Source organism: Larimichthys crocea, chromosome VIII (assembly GCF_000972845.2).
Source record: "Larimichthys crocea isolate SSNF chromosome VIII, L_crocea_2.0, whole genome shotgun sequence".
Lineage (NCBI taxonomy): Eukaryota > Metazoa > Chordata > Actinopteri > Sciaenidae > Larimichthys > Larimichthys crocea.
Window position 1 is genome coordinate 8,204,461 of NC_040018.1, and position 23,864 is coordinate 8,228,324.

General features: G+C 41.3%; 1 protein-coding gene and 1 long non-coding RNA gene across 6 annotated transcripts in view; one reads left to right on the plus strand and one right to left on the minus strand.

Annotated features, from left to right (window-relative positions):
- LOC109142666 (uncharacterized) overlaps positions 1 to 20,132 on the minus strand; it is a 41,126-nt gene extending 20,994 nt beyond the window's left edge. The window contains exon 1 of the long non-coding RNA XR_002043034.2: positions 17,058 to 20,132. This is a non-coding gene — a long non-coding RNA (uncharacterized LOC109142666). The remainder of the gene's footprint in view (positions 1 to 17,057) is intronic.
- The window catches only part of znf536 (zinc finger protein 536), a 218,659-nt gene that overhangs the window by 153,899 nt on the left and 40,896 nt on the right, over positions 1 to 23,864 (plus strand). The window lies entirely within an intron of this gene.

Sequence of the window (23,864 nt, forward strand, 5' to 3'; positions counted from 1 at the left end):
TCCTTGAGACTGAAGAAGGAAGTTCTTTTTTTTTTTCTCCTCTTTTTTTTTTTTTTTTACAATGCTCTTTCGCTGTTTAGGGGTGGTTGCTGAAGTGTCTGTAGAAGAAAGTAAAACCCCAAAGTTGGTGTTATAGCTTTGAAATACTGACTTATACACACAACAGAGACAGAAAATGCATAGCACTTAGCTCTTGCGGTCTTAGCTGAGATCCTATCAGTGACAACTCCTTCATATCCGAAACTGAGGCATTTGTTTTATTTAATTGAAACTAGCAAAAAAAATATCCTGAGAAAAAAAATAAATGTTTTTTTTAGATTCATTAAGAGCGAGATACATGTTGCAGCTACTTGTTTACTCAACTTCTGTCTAATATTTTGAATATTTTACCATATTTAATCCCCTAAGTGTTAGCTTCTATGAGACCCTATATATATAATCCACAATCATAAATATTTGTCTTGTTTGTGGGTAACAAAAGTATCAGACATTTTGCCTGTGAAATGCAGTGCCCACATTCATGGAGATATACATTAACCTATGATAACAGTGACTTGTTTGTTAATGAAGCAGTGCAGCTACATATGTTCATCTGACCTTTTCATCTGACAAAATATTATCCGTCGTCATGGAGCCGGGCTCTCTGCATATCTTAACATTGTGAAAGCATTTTAACCATACGAGATTGATATATGTTTCATTTAATAGAGAAGTGCCTTTGTGTGAGAATGCCCTACTTATTGTCTAATCAGAAAGCCTGTGAAAGCAAGCTATGTAATGTGGGCAGTTCCCATTGCAACTAGGAATGCTTGACCTTTATAGATAAGGCTTTCTCTATGGAACAAAAGCCTTTCTTACATGTTGTTAGTTTGTCCCAGTCTGAGTCAGGCATTCATTGTAATTAGAAAACCCAAAGACTTATTATGTATCCAACTTCCTGGAAATAGATACTCACCATTCATATCTCTAGGATGGCACTGATGATAGCACTGAGGATTATGGGAAACACAAGTAAAATCAAGACGTGCTGTGTGTGCTGCGCTATGAATGCGAGTGACTTGTTGTACTTTGTGTGACATTACCTCTGGCGACTTGCCCTGCCAAACACCACTTCCCAGTCACCGACTATCTGTTTGTACTGCTACGATGATATATGTATCAGATAATACAACACCGTATCCCGTATTATAGGTCAAGCTAAGTACTTGCAGCTACTGTTACTGATTCCAAAAAAGCTTTATGCTTTGCTATTTAAGCTTTATCTATCATATCATTGTAGTAAAGGTGGAATTCACTACAAATCCAGACTGATATTTTGAAAGAGAGATGCTAAAGTGCTGTGAGGGTTCATTATCAACACACGCTTCCTATGGAAGCTCAGGTTTCTTCACAGTCCATGCAACTAAATGAGCTGGAGGCTCTTGGTTGTCTATAGGTATGAGTGTGAGTGTCTGTCTGTCTGCGTTAACCCTGTGATGGACTGCATGCTATTGCCCCCATGTAAACCCATTATTATTATGACCATTACCATTACCACTACTACATTACAGACTCGAGCTGTTACTATAATTGCTTATGATTAGTAGAAAAAATGTGGTTAAAGTATTTAAGTTATGTGGGAGCAGCAGAATGGCTCCTATTATATTATATTATATTATATTATATTATATTATATTATATTATATTTTTAATGCATTAATGTGTCAACACTAGTGGAGTGTTTAGTAGTTACTCATGTTACTTACTAGTTTTTTTTTTGACTGCTGTGAAATAAATGTAATAAAATAATTTATATAGAATATATTTGTCCTGGAAATGTAGGCAAGTAGAAGTATAGCATAGCATTAAAGGTCCAGTGTGTAGAATTCAATCGTATCTAGTGGACTAATCGCTGCATTGCCATCTCCTCATGTCACCCTTATCTTCTTAGTCTAAAGAAGAAACCACACTTGTCTAAAGTCACTAGTGCTCCCACTGTAGATATAAAAGGATCATTTTTAAGTTAGAAAAATACAAAAATTAATATTTTCAATCGATTATACATGCATGAAAAAATAGTTATTAATATTGTAAACCATTTCTGCCTTATTCTGAAAATAAAGACCCAGATCTTACACACTGCACCTTTAACTGAAAACGGTATCTCAAAAAGTTCAGTACTAGAAGCAGCATTGCTTTTGATACTACCATCGTTACTACTGGTCTATTGTGCCTGCTGCCAGCTCTGCTCCACATACTACAGTTGTATGATAAAGCTTGGATGAGAAAATAGACACACTTGTTTCATGGTAAAATGCACTTTTACAGTCCCTCTTTATGTGTCCACTTGTAAACCCCTTGTGTTGTTGGGGGGGGGGGGGTCACCCGCAGCGTGAAGAGCAACAGCCACACATTCCACTGTTATTTGGTGGGTGGAGAAGGTGGGGGTAGCAAAAGACATCCGGAAAACTCAATTCAGACCTGGCAAAATGTGATTATCTGGAGTGGGTTTGCATTAGGTTTGTATGCAAATACAGCATAAATCATTAATATCGAAATTCTCCCCTGAATCTGTGGGAGCTGTTGTAGGGCACGCGCTGCACGTCTGGAGTGGCCGTCTCTTCATTAGTATGCCCAGAGGAGGGGAAAAGGGTTACAATGCGCATGAATCTACTTGCACTCTGACACATAACAGATACGCACACATTCGGATCCACACACACATATTCACACGTCTGTAGTATTAAACCACACCTCCCTAAATTGGCCCAGGAATTGGATTTATCAATAAATGTCATTAACAGCAGCAGTGGCCCTGAGGTCTCTGTAATCAGACAAGGTATCTGGTTACTGAGGTACAGTACGCTGTGTAAAGATTGATATGAACCCGCACCATTTGCTGTACTGTAGATGTGCTTAACGCAATCAATACTTGGCTGCAGTGGAGACCTATCTATAGCCATGCATTATCAAACATGAAGTATTACATTATTCAAACAGTGCTGTACATGCCACGACTGCTTGCGAACATTGCTCCTCACATCGTATTACTTACATTACCTCAACCCCCTCGTTCACTTAATATATTAAACGTGGACCAGGACTTAAGAAGGTTGAGATTGACAAGCTGGAGAGGAAGTGTTGATAGAAGTGTAGGACTTGGATGGGCGTGCGTCGAGGATTCCAGAGGAGAAAATGGCAGAGCTCGTAGCCCGAGCGCCCCTCGCAATTTGAGAAGTAGGCTACATAAACAGAGAGTCAGTGGATATGGGAAAGAAAGGAGAGAGGGAAATGCTGTATATGCTCACATCAATTAGAGCCATCACTTCCAATTTACAAGTGCTCTCACGTTGGGCTCTATAGTTCTCCTTGTAAGTGCTGTTGTTTGTCGGTGTTTGTTGCTTTTGCAGAGAGTCACCTCCTATATGCACGTTACATGACAGTCAGAACAGTCTATTTTTGAAAACTTGAGAGGATGAACATGACAGCGCCTCAGAGTCGCTATACAACAGCAAGAAGCATAGTAGCAACAGTTTCTATGAGTCTCTTGAGCTTTGTTTAATGCCTGGAAGTCCGCTTTTAAATAATTTAGGCATTCAATAAGGTCTGGCTGTTAGTTTAACAATATTGATCATTGCTTTTTGTAGTAGAAATTCATACTAATCACTATTATGAATTAAATATGGATCATTCATGGGTCTTGACTTTAAGACAGCACAAGTTTGTGGCAAAGAAAGTGACAGCGGCTGGTTTACAGCGAGCCACTGAGCAAACTCCGCCCGCTGATGAAGGCACAATGTGGCCGAACGCTCTGAAAGAAACCTTCAGTACCTTCAGTAAATAATTATGCTCTCTTCAAGACAGTGTTAACATTTAAACATGTGAAATCAGAGCGTAATTCATCAGCTATTCGACTATTCCATCCTTCACTTCATAATGTGACTCTTTTGCAACCACATCCCACAACTCTACAGGGAGAAATCCATCAGGAATACCAGGTTCTCCGCAGACGCTGGCTTCAATAAACCGTAATGCAGTTCAGCTACAAGCCTTTTTTTGATTTGAGCAAGGGTGTGGCTATAATTAACACACACTAATGATCCTGACTTGCTTTGACATGACCATAGCCACCTTTGAGCAAAAGCCAGTAGTTTGCACCACGTCTCCGGTGGTTGTGGAATGACGACGGAAAAGCTTTACAGGGGGAACGGTTTCCTCACAGCACGGCTACGAGGCTGAGACAGAGGCACACTGAAAGGATGACTGACACGCACATATCACAAGTAATAATGAATCACATAATGTCGGCTTCTTGTCTTCAGAAGAGGGAAACTATTTTGGACTTAATGTCCAATGTCTCTTTGCTTGTGTCCTAAATATAAAACCCTGCACATGTAGGAAGTAGGAAGAATGAGTTAAGAAAGATTTTATTTGACCCCCCCCCCCCCCTCTGTAGCCTTGCTGTGACATCACTCGCCTGTCCTACAACCCCAAATTTTCTGTGCATGGGTATGTGTGTGTGTGTGTGTGTGTGTGTTTTGTTTTCAATCTTAAATACAGGGCTGGTTGTGTCACTAGTGGCCAATTATCTGAGTGCACTCCTGCATGCCTTTACTGCGCGGGATCTGAACCCATGAGTACTGAGGTCATAGCAGAACAACATGCAAGAAATGTACATACACACACACACACACACACACACACACACACGCACACACACACACACATTTAAATCTGTACAGATGTACACATGCTCACAGAGTAGAGTGTAGGCGATTGCAATAAAAGGCTGGTGTGTGTGTGTGTGTGTGTGTGTGTGTGTGTGTGTGTGTGATGTTCTGTAAAGCACTGATTGTAATTAAAGACATATGGTGGGATTGGTGGGCTCACTGTGAAGCGCAGATGTAGTGGATCACAGTTGGCATTACTGGTGTAATTTTCACTTTCTCTGGTTCAAGGGGAAGAAAGGTAGGCACAACAAATGGAGCTCAGCACACACACACACACACACACACACACATGCACACACACACACACACACAGACTGCACATATGCTGGTGTCAGTATAACACAGATACAATAACCAAAATTGTATCTCTATGTATATGGTCAAATGGCACTCTCAATCATCATATTAATGAGTCATGGGCATGTATGTATTAACTGCTCAAAGTGGATATTTTGACTTAACTGAAGGAGTAATTCAAAATAATTAATCAAAGTAATGAATAGTCATATTTACTTCTATTCAAAAACAAATAAACTAATAAACAGTGATTTGCCTTTTGACTTAACAATGCTCTTAAAATTTACAGAGCTACAGATGTCTCTGTTAATGACTTAAGTTTAGATCATAGATTACAACATGACACCTGAGACATTTCAAAAATCCTGCGACATGATGAATCATATAAGCTGAAAATAGGTTATATTTCAGCATAGTATTTGCATCTGATTTGAACATGTGATACGTTGTTGCGTCCCTTTTTATCAGCTTTGTAAACAAGAACGTTTCACCACTGATTTTGTTTGCAATCACTTCCTGTGCCTCCTCATTGTCTAAATGCTCCTCATTATATGATTTCTCAGATGTATGTCATCTGCGAGCTGCCGGATGTCTTTCCTGATCTAGTTTGATTTTATTTATGTTTCCATTTCAACCTGTTTTCCTTGGTAACACTTTATATTAAGGCCTGTGTATAATAAACATTAGTTCATAGGTAAGAAGGCATTTATAAGATGCTTATTACCTTTGATGTGTTAATAAGACTATACAAGTGTTAATAATAGTGTCATAAACATGTTTAGTGTGTAGATTATATATTTATGAGTACCCATACTTAGAGTTTACAGACTGCTTAACAACATTGTAGGTTAGTTAATTAAACTTGCTAAATGTGTTTGTAATGCATTATAAATGATAATAATGAACACATGTTTTATGAGGTTTTTATTGTCATTCTTAAGCAGTCTATAAACTGTTTCTCATAAGTGCTTATAAATGTCTCATCATAAGCATGTTTATGATGATATTATAAACACTTATACAGTCTTATTTACATGATGAATTAAACTCAATAGATGCATTTGTAAAGCTGTTATTAACAGTTATATAACATATTATAAATGGCTTATAATCTAACAATAAACATGTTATGATGCTTTTATTATCATGTATTCTTATTTGCATACATTTATGTTAATATGATGTAGAAAATCTGAATAAGGCCCTTATAAGATAAATGATAGAATTACCATAAACGTTTTGTGTGTACATTATATATTTATATGCACCTATACTATACAAATAATCTAACAATAAACATGTAAATGATGCCATTATTAATACTTATATAGTATTATTAAATAAATTATGTCATAATTTATATAAAAATGTTGCTTTTTTTGGACAGATGTAACATACAAATGTTCCTTTTTGGAATGTTTCCCTTCATGAATGAAATCAAGAGTGCCAGTTGCCAACAGTGTTAGTGACACTGACCACCACGTTCTCCTCCATTCTCAGATAACATCCCTTTTATCTGCAGTCTGTGTCCGATCTCAGCTCACACACCTGCATGTGCGCATCCACGCACTCTCTTTCTCACACACACACACACACACACACACACACACACACACACACACACACGTTTAAAACTTGTGATAATGCAAAACCTGGTAATTGCCAATAATACTGTCCTCATCAGGTGGTTAATTATCATGAATTCAGTTGCTGTTTGTCTCTAGCAAACATGCGCGCACGCACACATAAACACTCACACAAAATGCTTTGACAAGTGCAAAAGAGCTCGGGTACTTATTGCTCCACAGACACCCCTGTGTTTACTAATGAACCAGACAGATAGCTTACCTGCATGGTGGAAATTAGTCTCTACACTTAAAACTAGGCCTGAAAGTTCATGAAGGTGACACCCGAGGATCCTTGTGGGTACACGTGGTGCTTATGGTCTAATTTACAAGACAGAATCTGTATTAAGGACACACAAAGGCCATGGATAGTCGGTTTTAACAGTGTCATCAGCCATTTAGCCAGTAGACTCTTGTGTTTGAATGGTCAATGGTTAAAAGTCTCTTTTCTGATGCACGCAAACAGTGACAGAATTCAAAAGCAAAACCAGATGAACATCTATATACTCTCACTCATACTTTTTTTCTTTCATTGTTGCTGCACCAACACTTCTGTTTCTTTCACACACTCAGTAGAGACGGTTGTATAATACAGAGCTACATCAAAAGCAACAAGGACACACAGTACCGTATATCTGTACACTTTGCATCCTTGGAAACATCAGAAAATCTTTTGTTGAACACTGGCAAATCCTGTTATATTCATTAATGCTGTGAGCTTCAATAGGTTAGACTGTTCACTAAGTCTTTGAGCAACCAGTCATCACCAAGAGTGTGGTGACACCTACGCAGAGAGCTGTCGGACTGTCATCTGTCAGTCAAAGGATCATTTTGATTTATTACAACTTGGTTCCTTTTTTTTTTTTGCTGTTTCGGCTTTTGTTTTTATTGGTTTTGATGACATTAAACTCACCAAAGTAATTGCTATGATCTGGGAACAATGCAACAAAGCAACAACAAAGTCCAACGGGTCAATAAACACGAGCACTTGTACAATTAGACTGTTTATAAGAAAAAGCCAATAATTTAGCCTTGTCATAAACATTATTCAGAGGTCAAACTGAAAGTGAGTGTGAGCAAAATGTGCTTAATTGCACACACAATGAACTGATGAAGTGACTAGAATGATGCAAATATAGTAGGTCAGAGTTGAAACAGTAAATATTCACAACACGACAGTTTGGATAATAGTTTTACAGTTTGGGCAGAATGCGAGAATGAAACAGATAAATTATGGTGGCTGTGAAAAGCTCAGGAGGCCAAATCTAGAGCCAGTGTTTAGTTTGTCTGTTCGGGCTACTGTAGAAACACTGTGGTTCAACAAAGAAGATATTCTAAGGGAAACTTGATTCTGGTTCTCAGGTGATTATGCACTGATGAAAATGTTTTATTCCATTTATGTGTTTATTACACACTGGACCTTTAAAGTTTGCTAATATCAACTATCGTCAGCAAACTGATCATACTGGGCCAAAGTAAGGCCATAGCAGCAGAACTCTTTATTGTTACTTTATTAAAGTGAGCGACAGTGCATTTTATTCTCTATGAATTACACTTCTAATGCGCAAAAGAAAGATTGTGTTATTTCATCTTTGAAACATTACATAGTCTTTGTCCAAACTCCTCTGACTGAGGGTCTCAGTTCTTTTCAGCAGTGATGCTGCATTTACAGATCACAGCAATTAACTGAGTGACTATGACCAATTTTTACGTTAGAAATGATATACACAAATACAGAAAAAGTCCTGATTGGAATAAAACAAGATTATCCTTAACAGTAAGTAGTAAGATGGTATTAGATTGGAGAGTGTCAGTGTCAGGTCATGCTTCTCCCTCAAACTCTTTGGTTGTCAGTGGACCAGACTGTCCAGTTAAATCATTTATTCCTGGCAAATTCAATTGCAGTCTTGCAAAGGTTCTTGTAAACAGCCTAACCTGATTAAAACTTCAACCGGAGTTTGACCAAGATCTGCCTGAGAGTGCATGGAAACCCAACCACTGATGTCTCTCTGTTCAGACCAAAGCAAGTCCATTAGCACTTCTTCCTCTCCTCTTGGATCTCCGCATTTCACTTTCCCACACTCCAGGATCCTCCCTTTTCTTTATCTCTCGCTCTCCGTCTTTCTTTCTCTCCTTGTTGCTGGAGGGCACGGGCTCCTCCAGTGATTAAGCCGTCTGGAGGCCTGTCTGTCTGTCTTTTTTGCTGAGAAGAAGAAGACGACTGTTGGTGAAACACTTCCCCAGGCTCTCATTGTGTGCCTCTGCCATGCCGAGATGACAGCTTTGACGGCTGGCGGAGGCGAGGTGCTATTTCACATGTGCAACAATATTACCAGTTTAACTTGTGCAGAGGTGAATTATCACCTTGTCACCCAAAAGTGCAAATAGTGTAGTTTTCAGAGAGCAATTAAGTGTAATAGCTGCTGTCAAGCCCTAAGGATGGTACCTGTTGCTCACTCTCTCTCCGCCACGCTTTTCTCCTCGGCAGATGTGACAACTCTAAAAATATTTTGACCTCACTAATTCCCCAGATATAACTGCTGCGTCTGCTGAAAGGTCCGTTTTTTATGAAAAGGCTCCATATTCTTTTTTCACATTCTCCCTCTCTGTCTCTCACTCAGAAGCACTAATACCGACGATGATATTGGCCACATCACGTTTCCTGCAAGTACTGTACAGTGAATGAAGGGCAGTATCGAGTTGCCCTTGAAAAGGAAATGGAGACGGATGCTGGATGATTGCAAAGTTACATGACAATTATTCTATTCATTATTTTAGAAACGGGATGGGGAAACAGGAGTGAAGACAGCGTGGGAGCTGGGAGGTTACTGGGAGCCGGAGATCACATTGATACACTGTGTGTGACTGTGTGTGTTTGCGTGCAAATCAACTGCTTTTATGTATATATGCAAGTCTGCGTACCCTCTCCCCGCGTGCACACTCATAGCCACGTTAGTGCGCATTGCATTCAATATTGCAGAACATGAAACAATGGGTTATAAATTGGCCTTCCAACCCGATATATTTGACATGATCTCTGCTTCCCATCTCGTTAGTTTGCTGTTTGTTTCTTTTCTTCCCTGACTCCTGTAGACTTTGTTCAGTTTGAGTTGCTCCTCTTAAGAATGCAACGTTCCCTTCCCCAGGCGCCCTGGAGATGTGAGGAGGACGCCTCAGAGGAGTTGTACTCAGAAAGCTCCTCATCCTCCGAGGGAGAGACAGAGAGAGACAGTAGAGACAGAGGGAGAGAGAGAACAGTACCGCCAGGCAAAGACACACAGGCATAATAACTACACTTACACAGCTAGTCGACACATAATGAGACATTGCCGCAGAAACTTCAAGGAAAAACACAGATATATAAAAAACAACAGAGAGTATGGCAGACAGAGAGGGAAACAGGGGGTTGTGGGGGGGAGGTAAAAAAAATAAAAAATCAAGAAACTATGTCAACTTTTATTTCCTCTGTTATTCCACATCAATGGAGGCATGCAGTGATACTAATAAAAACAAAAAAATATACACAGGTATAGACACATAGGCAGCAAGTCGGCGTGTTTGAAAAGCTCTGAGGCAATTAAAGACAAATAACTTGCATTATTTCCCGTAGTGAAGGATGATCCCGACCACTCGCTAAAAACATGTTTGATTTAAACATCAAAAAGTGCCAAGGAACAAATAAATAAGACTCGGATAAACAAAGTTGCGCTAGGAGAAGAAAAAAAAAGAGAGAGAGAGAGAGACAGAGACAGAGTGAAAGAGAGCGAGAACACAAACCGCGGGGGGAATAAGAAAAAGAATAGCGAGCATCGAGACAAATAAGCCAGTAACATTATAACATTAGCAGTTAGAAAATACACTTAATTCCTCGGCAGAGATGGATATAAACTGCATTGTTGCGTTGCAAATCCCAGCGACCGGATTTAAACTGCTTGCATTGTTTTATTAGGGAAATATGGGGGTGGAGGAACACTGCTTGTTCTAATTACAGTGATTTAATCAGGATTAGAGAGGTTACCTGGATGAAGCTAGGGGGCATCCGTGGCAAGGGCACATGCTTTTAGACAGACTGGTTCCACGCAGTGGGATGTTTCACAGAGCCGGTCCTTATCGGAACTCATCTGCGACAGTGACTTCAGCGTCTAAAACAATGACTTTCTTTGCTCTTGCATGAGTAAACACTGGCCTATTGTTCTGCCTCTCTTTCCCTCCTCTCTCTTGCCTTTATTTCTTTTCATTTTTTCCTCTCCTCCCCTCCTCTCCCCTCCTGTCTAGTTAAACAGCAGGCAGAGGGAATCCATTTTAATCTGATTAATAACTTGGTTGATCACATATAACCCAATTTTCATTCAGTGCCGCCCTTGTCTGCCCGGGCCACACCCACGCTGACCTTTGGAGTCGCCACAGTAACAATAAAGCACAATAAGCACCATTGTCCTGTCAAAAAAAAAAAAGAAAAAAAAGCTGAAGATGTTTTACATCATTACAAAAAATTTTTATGCCCCCCCCCCCCCTCCATCTTTTTAAATGGGATGCTTTTCCACAAAAGGCCAGGCCTGCAATTGAGTGAGTTTGTATGTGTGTGTGTGTGTGTGTGTGGAGGGGGGGCAGAGGGGGTTATTACAAGTGGGATTCGAGTTTCCTGGGTCGCAGGGATGGGAACAACTTTTCTCATGCATTCACAGTAATATGAATCGTCCTTTTAAAACAGATATGGTTACATATTAGTTTTGAAAGGTACAGTAACTGGCTCAGCGTTAAGCTGCCCTCCAACACTGGGCTTCTTTGTTCCCTGGCCGAGCTAATAACTGGCCCCTGATCCTCATCTCTTACTGGTTGCGGAAGAACACTCTCAACTTTTTTTTTTTCTCTCCTTCCAAACTCCCCCCACCCCCCGACCGAATGTATCTTTGATTACACCGTTATATGAGCTTCGTTTTGTCATTTCAATTTCACTCGATGTGTTTAGCGCTGAGAGATTTGTATTCAGGATTGGCAATTATGATTAGAATGCCACAAAGTAAGCCTTGTGAGTTTTTGCAATGACAAGTGAAAGAGAGAGAGACACAGAGAGAGAGAGAGAGGAAAAGAGAGAGAGAAACAGCCTTCCTCCCTTTCTCTGCTTCTCTTTTCTCTCTCTCTCACACACACACACACACACACAGGAAATATGAATCAAATATTCATGAAGTGGGCTGAGGTTCTCATACACCCATATGCTTCCTCATTCAAGCAGCTTGCAGTGGACAGAGGCATCCATCCAGCTTGTATGACACAGCCGAGTGTGACAGAGAGCATGACAACACCCCTCCGCCACCTATCACCGCTACCGCTGCCATCGCGATAATCATCAAATAGGTCATAGCAAACATGCACTCCTCTCCTCTCCTCCTCTCTTCTTTTTTTTTTTCCCTTTTGTCCTTGTTGCCCTCCGCTGTACCCCACGACTTCCTCTTTCGGTTAATAATCTGTTGTGAGAGAGATGAGTCCTCCTAGTTCGGTGATTCACTGGCCAGGAATCCTTGTAAAATCAGGGCGCCGTGCATTTGCCAGTTTCCAGAAATTGTAAGAACTTTATGGTTTATAGTTTTTTATTATCCCTCGGCAGGAATGAAAAGGGTGCTGAGAGGGGAGGGTCTGGGGGTAGTGGTGGTGGTGGTGGTGGTGTGCTGGGTGGATTAAAACTGGAGGGATTAGCACCATACTTTAAGATAAATCTTTTTTAATGTGAAACCTCATCCCCGCTCATTCTGGGGTAACCACTCTTATTAACTGCTTTTCTATCACTCCCTTTTGTGCGGCCTATTTCTTTCTTTCTTTTTTTTTCTCCTTCTTCTTCTTCTTTTTTCGCTCAGCAACTTTAAGTACAGGCTTTTTGGACGCGGCCGTGCACCGCCAACTCTGCCAGTTACACAAACAACGTCCCTTTTTAAGCTTTTAAACACAGAACAATGGCAGAGCACATAGCTGTGCACATTAATGCTTTTGTATATGGGAGGGTAAGAGGAGGAAAGAGAAAAAAAAACAGCAAAGAAAGCAGAGAAGAAAAGAGATAAGCAGAGCTTGGCTGCGCTGCCCCTCCATCCCTCTGTCTCTCTCTCTTTTTCCTCTCTTTCTCTCTTTCACTCTATCTCTGTGGCAAAAAAACAAAACAAAAAGAATCTCTCTTTCCATCATCAAATCCAGCCTGATCTGTATGTGTCGGGAGGCTAAACAGACAAACATCATATTCTCAGTCTCCAGACTCTAATTGACTGAACAAGGATTGGTCACACTTTTAAGAAGCGTTCCATAATGGATTTCCATGTTTGTGCCTCTTTTAACTGGCAGCGCGAATGGAAGGCATAAATGTTGTCTTTATTACCGAAAACAACAGCCCCTCTCTCTCTCTCTTTCCGCCTCCCTCTATCTCTCTCTGTATCTTTTTTTTTTTTTTTTCCCTCTCGCCGTAAAAGATGATTTCAGTGCGACGGTCGGCATTCATTGCAAGGTCAACGCTGCCTGACAGATGACAAACGATCTCAAGATGGCCACATCATCTGTCCTGTAGTTGTTGGGCGCAAAAAAAAAGAGATGGATGCATCTATTTTTTTTTCCTTTATTCTTCTCCACTTCTTTAATTTCATTATCACATCATGGGAAAGTGTGTGTGGGGGGGGGTTCAGATTGACAAAAAAAAACAGCCACCTGATTATCCGTGGCATCGGCTAGAAGTGCTTCCAGGCCAAAAAGCAAACGAGGAGTAAGGGGGGGGGGGGGGGGGGGGGCAAATGAACAAGAAGGGAATCTTTTCAAAAAATCTGCACTTATCGTGTTTCTGTATCAAGAAGCAGACTTGGCAAGAGACGGAGATTCAGTATTATGGACAAGCTGCTCATCAGATGGGAGTTGGGTTTATTTCTGTGGCCCTCCCCCCTCCCTTCCTCCCTTCCTCCCTTCCTCCCTCCCTCCCCCCCTCACTCTCCTCTATCCATCCATCCCTCCCTCCTTCCACATCCACTGCCACCCCTCTTGTTTTGCTTCCCATCCAAGATGTGTCTCATTTTCCTCTGACTGGACAGCTACAATCAGAAATGCCCAAAAGAACTTGGCACATCCTCCTCTGCGCGGACAGAACACACAACTTTTCATTTAAATTATTTGATTGATTTTTCTCACTGTTTATTGTTTTGTTTTTTCTCTCTCTTTCTTCTTTTCCTCTTCCCTTCATCTTTTTTTTTTTTTTTAATATTCCAGGCTCATTATCTGCAGCATGGAACACAGGACAAACACACACACACACACACACACACACTCACAGAGCTAAACTCCATCTCCGCCTGTGACGGCCACTTTTGACAAAACACTAAGTGCATTTCTTAATTATCTGACTTCTCTCTAATACTGTTGTCATCTCGCAGACAATCCCTCTCCTCGCGCTCTGATGTTGTTATTATGTTCTCATTTGGACGCTGCCTCTCTGCAGGTAGTCACCCCCCCACACACACACACCCCCACCCCCCGTACTCCCCCTCCCCTTCTCACACATGCACGCTTCTCCTCGTTGTCCTCACTCGCTGGTCCTCCTTGTTAAAGATCTCCTTATGTATTGTAAAAAAAAAAAAATAAATGCAAAAGATCACCAGTATGTACCCATGTATCAAATAACTTTTGTAAGATGCACACACACACACACACACATACACACACACACACACACACACACACATACATGATAGAATGGCTGGAAGCAGTCAGTAAGCTGAAGGGTTTCATGTGCACTGTACATCAGATAGAAGAAGAAGAAGTATAGGACAGGAGCGGTGGGTGTTGGGGGGGGGGGGGGGCTTTCTCCTCCTTGTTAATGAATCCATCCTGTCATCAACACCATCCGTCCATCACTGAACCCCCCTCCACCCTCCACCCTCTCTCTGTCTCCTCCTTCCTCCTTCTCCCTTCTATAGCTTGTTAATTAAGAAAACAATTATTCAGCAACTTTATCAGAAGTGAGGCGGCAGGCAAAACTTTCTTCTTACCTGTTCTTTTTTTTTTCTTTTTTTTTTTACTCTTTGCTTTGTTTTCCTCTCCGTGAAAGAGTGCCGTCAGCTCACCTGAAGTTTTATACGAACACATCTTTCTTCCAGGCTGTTAACTTGGACACAGTAGTGGTTTATAGCGGAGTTGTATGCAATTCCAGGCCCCCTTTTTTTTTTTTCAGTGACTCAGGTATGTTGAACCTATCCAGCTTGGTGCTATAGTAGATTCCCTCACACAATAAAGTGAGCCACGCTAGTCTATTGGTTTTTTGGGGCCTTGAATGCAGAGGTTGCAGTATTGGATCTTACACCTATTGAAGCTGACGCAGTATAACAAAGCGTGCAGGGCCAAAAGTAATGATCATATACAAATATCAATATGAGAAAGAGTGTGTGCTAAAGAAGACGCATTGCTATTGATGTTTAAATAACTGTAGTGTCAGAGAGATGGAGAGAGGGGGAAAAATGTGAATCATATTTTCTCACTGTGTCTTGTGGGGCGGTGAAAAAAAAAAGAAAAGCACTTAATCGAACACACCTCACGAGGTGCAAACAGTTGAAGCCAAGGGCAAGATAGAAACAGCACCTCTCTGTCTTTTCTCTTTCTCTGTGTCGGGTGGACAAAACTACAAACACATACGTAAACACTCAGAACGCCGCATTATCAGCCAGAGATGCCGCTCTCTCCTGGAAAAAGACAAAGAAGGGAGTATTTGACAATGAAAACTCTGATGATAAAAACCAGTAAAAATTTTAAAAGTGTCTATTTTTCCCCCCACTCCTGTGTGTGTCTTTTAATTTGTCTGGGCAAACGCAGCTGTATTAGCATTTCAAATACTCATATTTGAAGAGGGTGGTTTAAATGCCAAGACGCGAATTGATGACAGTCACCTCAACTCAAAAGCATCGGCAAAAAAAAAAAAAAATCCCTTCTCTCTACGCCGCTGACATTAAAACTAAAGCAATGGCCGCAATCACAAACACAATACAAATATATATTTATCTCCTCCGCCTCCCTTCTTCCTCCATCAACCTTTCTCTTGCTCTTTCTCTTCCTCCGTCTCATTATTTTAGTATCACTTTACATTTGAATATCAGTTTTTCTAAATTCACAGGGCAAACAGTGTGTGAGCCGCCTCTAACAAACTAAAATAAGAGAATAATCAGCAGGGTTCGGAATGAGGAGGGATTGATTCAACGGCAAACAGTCGGGGTGCATGCACACTTTCACACACACATACGCAGAGCCTCCTCCTCCCCCCCTTTTCGCTGCCTTTTCATCACTTTTCCATATTCATTTCTGTAATTTACAGTAAATCCAATAGCTGTCAGTCACACACACACACACACACACACACACACACACACACACATGCACAAAAGAGAAGAAAAAAAAAAGAAGGAAAAAATGCAGTAAATTTACAGCTTTGGGAAACAGCTGCTGCAACATTTACAGCAAAGACCACTCTAAAATATTAAAGATGTGTCATCACCGGCGCTCGGCCCCTGCATCTGTAACCATCTGCTTTCTATTAAAACATTACACCCAAAAAAAGCACACGCAGCCCGCTCGCTCGGCGATGCTATTTCCAGCCTTTTTTTTTTTTTTCTTCTTTTTTTTTTTGTCTGATCTGCTCGATCTGTGGGGAAACTGCACTGGCACAGACAAACAACCTTTTGAATGCTGTCGAACTCCAATAAAAGAAATAATAAAAAAAGAACGAGTTCCTGAATATCTGCTGGAGCTGTTGCTGTGCAACTTGTGCTATCAAGCAGTCGATCTTAAACACAACAGGATACTGACAGATCAAAAAAAAAAAGTACTGCATGGGTCACAGGTTCAGAAGTTTACAGTAGTTTATCGTCTTCTGTGCAGAAACACAATGCAGTCTACCACCTGTTTGGACTGAGATCAGTGTTCCTGATCAGTAAATCAGTACTGCATCACAGTGATGTTTATTCTTTTCTTTACAATTGTATTTTCCTTATGATAAATAATAACCAGAGGTCACACACACACACACACAACCCTCCTCTTGATTTATATCATTACATTACTGGTCCTGTCCATGTGGCCTTGAGCAAGACGCTGAACCCTGAAGTTGCCGTGACTAAGAGCATCAACTAAATGTCTAAAATGTAAAATTACAGTCCTCTCTTCCCTGATGTCCTTGGGTTACTCAGGGGTGTGGAGGCGTACAATGACTCAGACTGTTTGGGGCGATGACATCTGTCCTGTTAGAACATAGATAGAGAGAGAGAGAGAGAAGACAAGAGAGAGAGAGCCGGGCTTCTGAAAGCAGCGTCGCAAAATATTATGTTACAACCGAACAGAGAGAGAGAGAGAGAGAGATGGGAGGAGAGACTTATGGGCTGAGTCAAAGGTAAACAATTACAACATCGTGACTCACTTTTTTGGAGAGCGGCTAAAGGAAGATCATCTCTCCCACTTAATAGGTAATTTCCTTTGTCTCCCGAGGATCATATCACATGTTGTTGCCTTTCGACGGGGTGGTCTGCCGAGGTAAACGGCAAAACGAGGAAGACAGGGAGAGGGAGAGAGAGAGAGAGAGAGAGAGAGAGAGAGAGAGAGAGAGAAACTACAGATTGAAACTTGGCTGGAAAACTTTCACAACAGCGTTCCTTGAGAAACATTCTGTTCAAATTAAACAAGTGCCTGTTTGTGAGGAATGCAACAACAGATTCAGAGGGACATTTCCCAGTTTCTGTCTTTTTTTTTTTTTTTTAATTTTTAATTTTTTATGTTTTCTGTCATCTTGTGCAAAACTAGCTGTCCATTTTGGGACATCTCCCCCCCCACCCCCCTTATTTTCTTTCTCTCTCTCTACATCTCTCCGTTACTCTCCCTTGTGATGTCACTATCTCGGCGTGAATCATTAGGATATCAGTGTTCAGCCAGTGACAGAAAGCGCATGATTAACAAGCTCTCTTGTTTTTCCTCTCCTCTTTATCCTCCTCCCTTTTTTTTTTCTGAAACGAGAACTCCCGCTGCTCCCAACGACATTTCTTCTCATCCCACCTCCCTCCCCTCCCCCTCCTCATCATCCCTCCTTCCCCTCTCTTCTTCCCTGTCGTGGATAGCAGGGAGTCACAGGTGTGTGACAATAATTACACATACACTCAGGAAAAAAAAAATAATGTCGTTTCCTCCATTTAATAAGTTTGCAGTAAAATAGGCAGGGAGATAGAGAAGGGAGGCAGAGAGCTCAAATCTTATCGGATACCCCAACCTCTAACTTAATCATATGGCTCTTAAGAGCAGCCTGCCACCAGCTGGGGCTCCGTAATATGCATGCAATGTGTGTGTAAAACGATACGCTTTAATTTTGAGCCCACTTTAAGCAGCAACAAAATCTGTTTATATGGGAGACATTTAAAAAGAAGAGAGGGATGGAGGGAGGGTGAACAGAGGATTGGGTTAACTCTTGCTCTCCAGGCCTGACAAAAGCCATCTGTCGGGTGTCAACTGGTATCACTGTACACTGTAATGTACGGAGAGTGGAGAACAAATGGGAGAAAAGTTGACTTACTTTTTTTATTCGAGTCAGAGGTGGCTCCAGTCAACTGTGTCCCCTGTTTTACAATGCAGTTTCCCCCTGTTATGTTCCCTGAGGTAGCTTTAATGCCAGACTTTTGAATTATTATTTTTTTGAAAATGCACATTTTCTCACTCACACTAATACACAGTTTCTACACTTTTGCAGGTACACCGTGCCAGTAGCGTATGGTGGCTAATGTTAACAAAAAAACTTTAAATATCGCTGTTCAGTCGACATAATCTGACCCGTCGGATGTTGGCTGTGTGTATCTTATGCATCACTTATCCATGAATTTCACGAGGCATTCTCCACCCCTCCCACTATCTGCATTACCATTTTCTACCAACGTACACACTGTAAATGGCAAGTTACCCGAACAATATGAACGTGAAAACGCTAGCAGCTGTTACCCTTTCTTTAGTGGGGAATTAGCCATTTGAACGCCGGTGCTTGCCTCCCCAAGTACATATTTTCCATCAATACACCCCCCCGACACTATTTCGCAGGGGCCGCCGTCATTGCTTTCTGGGATTAGCACAGCCCAAGACGTTTCGAACTGGTTTAAGGAAATACAAACAAGCCCCACCGTTTTTCTTTTTCCCCTATACGCCACAGTGATAATGGCTACAGCCAGACCTTTTTTCCATTGCTGACACAGCGCACAGATATGCGAGATTAAACTGTTTTCAGACTGTCTCGAACCGTCTTCAATGCTTTTTTTTTCTGCTGTTATCCAAATGTTTTAGCCAATAAAACAGGCAGTACGATGTGACCTTTAAACATGACCCATAATATATTGTCACATGGCAGTTAGTCAGACAAAACAGTTGCCAATGCATTTTATGAAAAGGTTTTCTGTCATCACTCTGGTTTGGTTTGGTTTAGGTACAGAAGGTTTTGATGGTTTGGTATAAAATATTGAGGGCAAGGTTGTGGTTTGGGTGAAAGAAGAAAGTTAGGTAACCTTCATCATGATGGTTAAAAGTATAACCACTTGGTCAAAGTTGTGGAAGGGTCACTTTCATGATTGACAAGTGCTAGAGGATTTTGGGCCAATATAGCATCAGATTTAGGCATTTATTATTATATAATTGTCACTTTTGGCCACAGCAAAAACAGTATTTGATTCCATCAGTCCATCTTTTCATGAAAGCTCTATGATGTTTACACGTAGTGAAATATCCAAACCCCAGAGTTGCAAACGTTAGACAGAGGCTTGCTTTGCCCCGTGTACTTGTTCCTTGTAGAGGAACACTTTAAACCAAGTTGATGATGGTTCATGACATGGGCTTTGAGACTCTCAAGGGGATGGAAGTAGGCTAGACAAACTGAGCTGCCGCGTGGCTTGGGTCGCAACGTCTAGTGTGCAGACCCGGGGTATCACCAAAGGGTAAGAAAGAGAGGACAGAAGGAAGCAAGAGAGAGAGAGGCATTCAAGGACAAGGGGAGCAGAAGGCTTTGGGGGGAAGGAAAGAGTCTAAAGGGGGGAAAAGAGGAAAAGAAATGGAGGGGAGGGCCGTGTGTAAACTTCAAAAAGCCTCTGACGGCTGCTGCTGCTGCTGCTGCTGCCGCCGCCAGCCCTGACCACTCTACAGATGCTTTTGTTCCCCCCACTCTCTTTTAGCACCCCCTCTCTCTTAACCCCTCCTCCTCCTCGTCCTCGTCTTCTTCTCCCCTCTTTTCGCCTGGTGTCTTTAGTGATCCAGTGTGAGAGGAGCGGGGGCTATCAAAGCCACCACTGTCTGACTGTCAGACTTCAAAACCCGGGGCCCCCGTCCGTCCGTCAGCCCCAATCATCATATCTGCGAGGCCCCAGCGGAAAGCCTCATACACTGGAGGAGAAATATTTGATCTGTCCTCTTTGCAAGGATCAACAGTCACACAAACGACAGGAGCGCCCCGGCGTTGCGAAAGAAGGGGGAGGAGGGAGGAAGAGGAAGTGGGAGGACAGGCGGTGGGAGGCAGGAGGGAGGGTGGGTGAGGAAGGGTATCATGAGGGTGCAAAGAGCTGGCAAGAAAATACACCTCCATTTGACTTCATGAAGTGTCAAACTTAAAACACTATTGCAAAGATTGCTTTTATATTTCATATTTATACATTTTAATATGATGAATATTTGAGCAGAGCCACATCTGACATTTGTTTTTCTTCATTATATTACTTTTGTTTTCTTGACTCTCTTCATTTTCTTCCTTCATCGTTGCTTTTCTTCATTCTGTCTGTTTATTTATTCATCATGCGTGCTATGTACAGTAACAGGAAACTAAATTAGTGTGTAGCAGTTTAGCGCAGAGTAAACTTCATCCTATTTCAGGCACCTGTTTTTTTAAATGCTTGTTTGTTTTAACTTTTTCAATGTAATAATTCATAAAAAGTCAAAAAATACTCTTTAAGGTCCCTTAAAAAAGATTTCAGAGCGTCCAAACCTCAGATTTGCAGGATCTGCAGTGTAGAAATTACGTTTCAAAAATGGTGTTTGAAACTTTGTAATCTGTCATTTTTTTGATAAAGGATTAATAATTGATAACAGTTAGTAATTGAAGTCATTTATCAACCATAAACATTGTAACTTTCAGCTCCTCTTTGTGAGAGATTTGTCGCTCTTCGTTATGACAATGATGTTAATGAAAATATCTGTTACATAGTTGTGTATACCTACGAGATATCAAACTAAATCTGATTATTTATGTGTGTGTCTTCGTGTGTGTGAAAGCGTCCCCAGCTTTTTATTTGTCACTACATCATGACATATTAGTGTTTCGAATAGACTAATAGGCCTGTATCTATCCATGTTTCTATCAATCTATTTAGCCATCTATCTGTCTATCTTACTGTCATATGACAGTTATTTATAGACATCAGTGTGCGTGTCTCCAGGAGGCGGCTGGTATAGTTAGCTCTTAAATCCTGTATGTGAGATCAGACTACATAATTACCTATCACATTAAGCCCTTTATGTCCACCAGACTTAGGCCTCTCTCTCTCTCACACACACACTGTCTGTCTCTCTCTCTCACACACACACACACACACAGAGCAGCAGCAGTGGAGCAGCTGGTAGCATTATTGACACACAGTGTGCCTGGGGGGTGGAGGAGGCAGAGAGAATGAGAGAGAAAATCAAATGGGGAGAAGACGAATATGTGATTGGAAGGAGAGTCTATGTTAGTGTAGATGACTAACTTCAAAGCATTTTGTGTTTAATTGACCCACACACACATAGAGCATACCACAACGTCCTGAACACACACACACACACACACACACACACACACACACACACACACACACACACACACACACACACACACACACACACACACACATATAAACACCAGCCAGCCCCTTTGGATTGAATCTATTCAGACAGAATGCTATCAGTGATGCAGGCATGTCACTCATCACCCCATTGCATCCAACAGAAGAATCAGCAGGTCATCGTGTCAGGCTTCATGGAACACACACACACACACACACACACACACACACACACACACACACACACACACACACACATGCACGCACCACCAGACATAGATGTGTGTGCCAAGCTGCAAGTCCAAGGTTCAAAAGGTTGAATGTTTCCAGAGCTAATCAGTGTACGTCTTATGTCTCAGTACGGTACATAGTGTGATGAAAGATTGTACCAGAGTGGACAACGCTAATCTGACTGTGTGTGTGTGTGTGTGTGTGTGTGTGTGTGTGTGTGTGTTGGTACCTGTTTGTGTTTGTATTGTATGATCAAGAACATAAGGGATGATCCACGCAGATTGAACAGACGTGAAGGCATATACGTAACACACTTAGACACACATACACACATGAACAGAGGAAAGTGTTTCATATTATCAGATGCACGGTAAACGACAAAAGTGATTGTCTGCTCGCTCTATTCTGCTCTGCTCTATTTTTTTTCCTCTCTAGATCGTTCCCATTGTTTATGCTCATCATGTGCTCCATTTCCAACTCTATGAATTTATCATGTTTTTTATCATTTATCATGTTTTACTAGAAGCAAAACCCAAACAACACCTCCTTAAAAGTTCAGTATGAAAAATGCATGTCCATATGAATATCACAACAACTGTTACTTTTATTGTGAAGGCGCAGGATAATTCAAACATCAAAATTCAAAATCATCACAATGAAAACCGTTTATTTTATTTTATTTCTTTTTAGATTTACTTGTTGTCATGTCAGGTCTCTAATCAGAGAGCTGCGAGGGTTGGGTTGATGTTAACGGGTTGAGGAAGTGGAAGTTTTGGTAACCCTGCTCAGCTGCAGGGATCCAAAAAAAAAAGAAAAAGAAAGTGAAATGTGTGTTCGTTTTGACAAGAAGAGACAAGTCCAAATCTGAGTATCACAGTCTCGGGGGAACTGGGTAAAGATGGCAGGTGATCTGCACTGTGTGTGCACATACATGGGAATGTGTGTGTGTGTGTGCGTGCGCATGCCATTGTCATCGCTTTCAGCAACAATAAACACATTTTTTTCTTCTTTGAATGTAGAAATTTGGGGTGTCACTCAGTGCATATGTGTGTGTGTGTGTGTCTGTACTCGTGTCTGTGAGTGCGTGGTAACAGATGTCCACCCAGTGGCTGCTGGGACGGCACTTCACATTCGACATGTGTTAAGTGACAGTGATGGACAGCAGGTAGTCCTTTTAATAATTCAATATATTTTAATCTTCTGTCCTCTCCCTCACACTTTATCTGTCTCTCTGTCAGAAGCCAAATAACACCGTTGACAAGGATATGATTACACAAACTGGAACGTGAAAACACCGACACGTTTTATATATTTCCCCCCCTCCTCGCATACTTTTACATACTTTGGAGAATTCCCTCCTTTTATTTGATTTTCTCCGAGCTTATAATAAATCTAACACAGGCACATTAATGCACAGCAGGAGCACATGCAAAAATAAAGAATAAAAAAATGAGCTGAGGGTGTTTTCTGGCCTCCTCGCATGTATTCTAAACATCACTCCACTTAAAAAAAAAAAAAGACCAATCAAAAGACAAAAAAAAGAAAGGGGAAAAAAAGGCAATGGCAGAGAGAATGAGCCAGATCCAGTCAGCCAGCCAGCCGCTCAGTCAGTCAGTCAGTCAGTCAGTCAGTCAGTCAGTCAGCCAGAGACATAGACATTTCCCCAACACCAGGATGCGGGTAAGTGAGCCTCAACTGACCAGAAATGATTTGCCTCTGTCTGTTAGACACGTAATGGAGTCATTTAACTAGTCAAATTAGGAGCCGGCGAGATGCCGCATGCTTCATTACTGGGTTCCAATGGGCACCACTCTACATTTACGTCAGAAATGATTTCAGGGCAAATTAATGTTTTTATTGTCTTGCGGAAAAAGAAAAAGAAAAAGAAAAAAGAATAGACCCACATACACACAACACAGACAACAGGGTGACTCTCACACACATGTATGTCTACATTCTTGTGCATGCAATCGCAATCCGAGATCAAAAGGCAATACAGGCAACACACACACACACACAGGTTGTTTGCACATACATACCCCGCTCTGTCTGTCACACTATGCACAGATTCACACACACATACACGTCTGAGAGAGTCACACAACTTAAAGATCAGCACCATCTAGAGGTCCAAATCAGACATTGTTCCTGCCTCCACTAATGTATTA